This window comes from Nicotiana tabacum, chromosome 8 (genome assembly GCF_000715075.1).
Source record: "Nicotiana tabacum cultivar K326 chromosome 8, ASM71507v2, whole genome shotgun sequence".
NCBI lineage: Eukaryota > Viridiplantae > Streptophyta > Magnoliopsida > Solanales > Solanaceae > Nicotiana > Nicotiana tabacum.
Window position 1 is genome coordinate 185,631,150 of NC_134087.1, and position 6,958 is coordinate 185,638,107.

The window sequence follows — 6,958 nt, forward strand, 5'->3', positions numbered from 1 at the left end:
GTTGAAAGAATTTATTCGGTAATCCCTAATGTACAATTTACTATAAAGTCATGAATTTGGATGCGAATCATCCTAATATGTTACATCAAAAATTAATTTTGTCAAAAAGTAAACCAGATAATAATAATAATATAGAAAAACATTTTTTTTCACAATGTATAGTATCTTCCGTTAAATAAGAGATTTCAGAATAACAAGATATGCTTCCGGTCCCAATTTGGACGACTCGGTGTAGTTCTATATATAAAAAAATCATCAAAAATCAAAACAATGTAAATTAGTCATATTCTATAATTAATTCTTGAACTTTTAAAACAGAATATAACAAGGAGATTCATAAAATTAAAAGAAAATTAATCAACAAATAGGGAAACAGGAAAATATTTTAGAACAACTTGAACAAATTAATGGCAGTGAAATAGAATGGTAGGTACAAAGGTGAGAGCAGCAAATGTTGAAGTTAGGAAAAAAGCTGGTGTGGTTTAGGAAAGTAAAATCACACATGATTCTTTCGATTATTTCACTAACTAATGTGGTAAACAACCATTTGAAGTGTTAGACTCTCTGAATTTTAGTAGGCAGTGACTACATTGTTTTAATCCATTTAACCACAAGGTCAATGGAAATTAATTTTTTGCCTTTTAGGTTTTATGTGAGAAACCACATGGAAAAGAGATAAGGTGATTTTTGGTCAACTGATAGGCAAACCACTGGAGTCACTTAAAAATGTAACTGTCGTTTTTGGGTTGTCAAGCTTCAATGCAGTGTAAAACACGTGGTATTTTAAGGAAAGATTATATACAAATGAAAGTACTTTACAAACGAATAAAAATTATATCTCAAAATAGTCACAAAAAAAGGGTAAAAAATCAGTTGACATGAATTGGCTTGAAAAGAACAAGCTAGGGTTTATAGAAGGAACTTGCTTGAAAAGCTCTTGCAAAGGAGAATTGGCGAATCAATGGGCAAGGTGTAGCGCGGTTGTTCTCTCGTGGATAAAACACACTGTTTCTGCGGAATTATAACCAAGCATCATTTATGCATCGAATGCAAAGACAAACTGAAATGAATTCAAAGAGAGGTTTGCCAAATCTAATCTTACTCGATTCTATCTCCTGTGGATACAAATTGGATCCTTAAAACAAGGTACTGATTTTGTGACAACATACTATACAAAAATGAAAGATCTTTGGGATGAAATTCATTTGTTAGTACCAGCACCTAGTTGTGATTGTGAATAGACTAGGCCTTTCATTGAACAGTTTAAGAATTTACAATTGTTGCAGTTCCTTGTTGGTCTTAATGAGAGTTATAGTCACGTAAGAAGCCAGATACTGCTTGAGACTCCAGTGTTGACAGTAAACCAAGCTTATGCATTAGTTACTCAAGAGGAAAGCTAATGTGAACTAAGTGTACTTGAAGTAAATAGAGAGCCCTTGACTATGATGGCATGGTAGAATCAAGGATATAAAGCTAAGAAAGTGGGGATAATTAGTGAATATTGTGGGTATAAATGACACCTAAAGAAAAATCATTACAAAATTATAGGATATCCTCTTGATTTCGAAAGCAAGAAGAAACAGCAGGGACATGGAAGCAGAACCTATGCTAATATGATCTCTGGAGAGACCACAAGTTCTTCTCAGAAGCAACCACATGGACATTTCTTCACTGAATATCGGTACAAGCAGTTGTTGGATCTCCTGAACACAACACCTGCAGGTGATGGTCATACACTCATGGCAGGTATGACTACAATGTTGTCAAATGCTTTATTATGTGAGTAGTTAATAGACTCAGGAGCATCCCATCATATTACATATCATAAAGAAGTTCTGAATAACTTAGAAATTGTTAACCAATAGAAGAATCATAGAGTACAGGTAGCAACAAGTAGCAAATACTTTGTGACACACAAAGGAAGTGCTTCCATACTAGGAAGTTATGAATTGAAGAATGCGCTTTATGTTCTAGATTTTAGATTATCTGTTGTCAGTCTCCAAAGTGACCAAAGAATTGAGATGTTGTGCCCTATTCTTCCGGACTTATATATATTACAAGGTCTTTACAATGGGAAGGTGATGGGTATTGGTAGAGAGAACAATGGAATTTATGTGCTCAAATGGAAAAGCACACCTACATCAGCAATAATCACCAAGGGTGTTGATGAATCCAATCTTTGGCACATGAGATTAGTCCATCCATCAACAGCTACAACAAAGCATATTTCTACCTTGAAAAATAAAGTAGTAGACAACACACAACATGAATGTAAAGTGTACTCTTTAGCTAAGCAAAGTAGATTGAAGTTTCATCTTGGTAGCAGTAAAAGTGATTGTATTTTCCAACTTATTCATCTTGATGTTTGGGGTCCTCATAGATTGCCTACATATGATAGAAACATTACCTTATCATAATTGTGGATAATTTTAGTAGATATACCTGGGTATGTTTGTTGCAGTCAAATTTTGAAGTTGTAACAGTGTTGAAAGAGTTACTCTTAATGATACAAACTCAGTTTACTATGAATGTGAAAGTGTTGATTTGATAATAAGAAAGAATTTTTTAATTCTAGCTATAATGAATTGTTGTCTTCCTCAGGTATTGTGCAACAAAGCAGTTGTCCTTACACACCCCAACAAAATATGGTAGTGGAAAGAAAACATAGGCACACACTTAAAGTAGCTAGAGCATTGAAGTTTCAGAGTTCTTTCCCAAACAGCTTTTGGGGAGATTGTATTAAGATAGTAGACATTATCAACAAGTGGCCTACATCCTTGTTACAAGGGAAGTCACCCTATGAAATGTTATACAAAAAAACAGCTAGGATTGGTTACCTAAGAGTGTTTGATTGTTTGTATTTTACTAGAAACCTACCAAAAAAAGATAAATTTGATAAGAGGGCTAGAAAATCAGTTATCATAGGCTATTTCAAAGTTAAGAAAGGATATAGGCTTTTTGACTTGGACACAAAAACCTTCTTTGTGGGTAGAGATGTTACTTTCAGAGAGCAGATCTTTCCTTCCAAAGGAACTACAATTGAGTTAAAAGTCATATTTTTCACACAAATGCTTATGACTGCACCACCCGATTTCTTAGTAACACATGAATCAGGTGCAGTTTCATATGAGTCTTACATAGATATTGTAAGTGATACAACACAGCCTGCAAATAACATTCAAGCTCCAGGAGATTTCAATGCAACAGAAGCAGCAGAGCTTGAGAATACAGTGGAAGACACCTCAATAGACATACCTACAAGAATAGAGAATGCAGACGAACCATAAATAATAGTTGCTCCTGAACCAAACATGGTAGAATCAACTAATGTTCAAGGCTACAGGAAGACTACAAGAACTTCAAAACCACTAGTTTGGTTAAAAGATTATCAAATGGTCAAGGAGTTCTCTAGAATAATGTTTGTATCCATTATCTAAAGGTTTGTCATGTGCTAATCTCACAGCAGGATATCAAGCTTACCAGCAGGCTTTCTCAGTTGAAGTTGAGCCTAACACTTTTCAGGAGGCTTCGAAATATAGCAGGTAGGTTGATATTATGCAACAGGAAATCAAAGCCTTAAAGAATAATTATACTTGGGAGATAGTAGACTTACCAGCTAGGAAACAGGCCATTGGGTCAAAATGGGTGTACAAAATTAAATACAAGGCTAATGAAGAGATAGAAATACAATGCAAAGCTAGTTTCTAAAGAGTATAATCAAAAGGAAGGATTAGACTATCATGATACTTTTTCACCTGTGGCTATAATGGTCACAGTAAGACCATTATAAATATAGTTGTTGCAAAAGGTTGATCTTTATACCAAACAGATGTTAGCAATGCTTTCTTGAAAGGAAACCTTTATGAAGCGGTCTATATGTAGTTGCCTCAAAGATTTCACAAGTAGGGAGAGATGAAATTGTACAAGCTTATGAAATCTCTCTATGGACTCAAACAGGTATCCAGACAATGGATCATAAAGCTAACTGATGCATCAATTCATAGTGGCTACAGACATAGTGCCTTTGATCATTCTTTATACACAAAGAAGCAAGGAAAAGAGCTGGTCATCATACTGGTTTATGTAGATTATTTACTTATCACTAGGAGATGTCCTAACCTAGTGAATGATGCTAAGGAAACTCTGCATAGCAAGTTCAAGGTTAAGGACCTAGGTCAGCTAAGATATTTCCTTGGTATCGAAGTATCAAGGTATAAGAAAGGGATGTTACTCAATCAAAGGAAGTATGACTTACAACTAATCTCAGAAGCAGGTTTAAGTGGTGCAAAGTCAATTGCCATTCCTATAGAGTTGAACCAAAAATTGAGAACAGTTGAGCATGACACTTGTGATGGGGAGACAGGTGACATAGAATTGAAGGACAATATATTGTACCAAAGGCTGATAGGGAAGCTATTGTACTTAACTATTACCAAGACAAAAATAAGCTTTACAGTCCAAACTTTGAGTTAATTTATAAGAAGCACAAATAGTCACACGTAAAAGCAGCTCTAAGAGTGGTAAGATATATAAAAAGAGCACTAGGACTGGGACTACTTATGAAGCAGGATCCATTAATAATCTCAGCGCATATTGTGATTTAGATTGGGTATCATGCCTCAATACAAGAAGATCGGTGACATGCTTGGTGAAGTTAGGTAATTCTTTGCTATCTTGGAAGTCAAAGAAGAAGCAAACAGTAAGTAGAAGTTCAGCGGAAGTTGAGTATATATCACGACCCAAATCTCCCTCCGTAAGATGTCATGACGACACCTAGTCTCTAAGACTAGGTAATCCTAACAGTTGCGGATAACTGAAATAACAACATAATTACAACTAAACCTCAACATCAACAGGTGTGTGTGTGTGTGTGTGTGTATATATATATATATAAAACTGGAAAATTGTCGCTCGACATATACAAGTAAAACCAACAACTCTGAGTATAAACAATTTCCAAAGACCCAGTAGTCACAAGTCACAAGCTCTAATGAATTTTTCTAACTGTCTCTATACATTAGTATCTAGGAAAAATAAAGAAGAAGCAACATAAAAGGATAGAGGGGGAATCTGAGGTCTGCGGACGCTGACAGATATACCTTGAAGTCTCTGTAGCAGCAACACGACTCTCTACTATTAGCGGGGCTGGTAGGAGGTACATGGGTCTGCATACAAATTATATGCATAAGAGTAGCATGAGTACACCACAACGATACCCAATAAGTGTGAAACCTAACCTCGGTAGAGTAGTGACGAGGTCAGGTCAGGGCCCTACTAAAAAATAATAATTAAGGTAGAAGATATAGTATTATAATGAGAGATTGAGAATTTAACAATGAGAAATACAAAAAAGACGAAACTACACAACAATAAAGGATAAGCAACATGGGTGCTCCCGAAGAACTGCCTCGTAGTCCCAAAAGTAAATACTCAATAGGGGATCTTTTGAGGTATCACCTCGTAGTCCCAAAAGTAAATATGCAACAAGGGATCTCCCAAGGTAGCGCCTCGTAATCCCATAAGTAAATATGCAACAGGGGATCTCCCGAGGTACCGCCTCGTAGTACCAAAGGTAAATATATAATAAGGGATCTCCCGAGATAGCGCCACGTAGCCCCAAAAGTAAATATGCAACAGGGGATCTCCTGAGGTACCGCCTCGTAGTCCCAAAAGTAAATATGCAATAGGGGATCCCCGAGGTACCGCCTCATAGTCTCAAAAGTAAACATACAACTCGAAACCGATGGAACAACAAATTTATAGCAAGAAATCCTACAGTTAAAGACTAAATACAGAAATCAAGAAAAACATGAATTCAACTAAGCATACTGCACAGATTTCAAATAAGCATTTAAGACACGTAGACATGCAATATTAGGCTAAACATGATAACTACACATGTTAGGATAAAGATATAACGGGTTACTGTTCAGTAAAACCGGATTTTCAACAATTAGCCCGTGTACGCACTCGTCACCTCGCGTACACGGCACTCACATATCACAGAATTTCCATAATAGTATCAAATCCTATGGGGATTTCCCCCACACAAGGTTAGGCAAGCCACTTACCTCGAGCCAAGCTCAATCAATCAAGTAGAATACCTTTTCCTCGGTTTTTCGACTCCGAATGGCCCAAATCTAGCCAAAAATAATTACATACTATAAATACAACTATAAGAAACTAATCTAATTAATAAGATTTTAACAAGAAATTAGAAAATCGCCCCAAAAAGTCGACCCGGGCCCATATCTCAAAATCGGGTAAAACTCACAAAATCTGAACACCCATTCTACCACGAGTTCAACCATACCAAAATTACTTAAAACCGATACCAAAACCTCATTCACAACCACACAATTCGGTTTAAGAACTTTTTAACTTTTCCCCCAAATGTTTCAACCCAAATTCTTAATTAAATGATGAAATTAACGATGGATTAGTGGATAATAATAAAAAATAAGTCAAGAATCCTTACCCAAAAGTTTCCTTTGAAAATCCCTCAAACTTTTGCCTCAATCCGAGCTCTCAAGGCCCCAAAATAAAAATGGAAGAAAAACCCTCGATTTGAAATTTTAAAGTCTGCCCAGGTCTTTTCTTCATCGCGAACGTGGAAGCTTCCTCGCCTTCGCGAAGCACAAAAACTCTATTGCCGAAAAACCTCTTACGCGAATGTAAGGGCCCTCTCGCGAATGCGGTTAAACTGGCCCCAGGCCTTCGCGGACGCGGAGCTTCACTCGCGAACGCGTAGGCTTATAGCCTGAGGTTCACCCCTCTGCCACTCTTCTTCGCAAACGTGTGGTCCCATATGCGAACGTAAAGAGAATTATTCACCAGCCACCTAGAACCCCTTCGTGAACGTGAGACTCCTCTCGCGAACACATAGAAGGAAACCAGCAACATAAGCACCAATGATTTTCTGCAGTTCCAACAAGTCCCGAAGTGTTCTGAACATGAT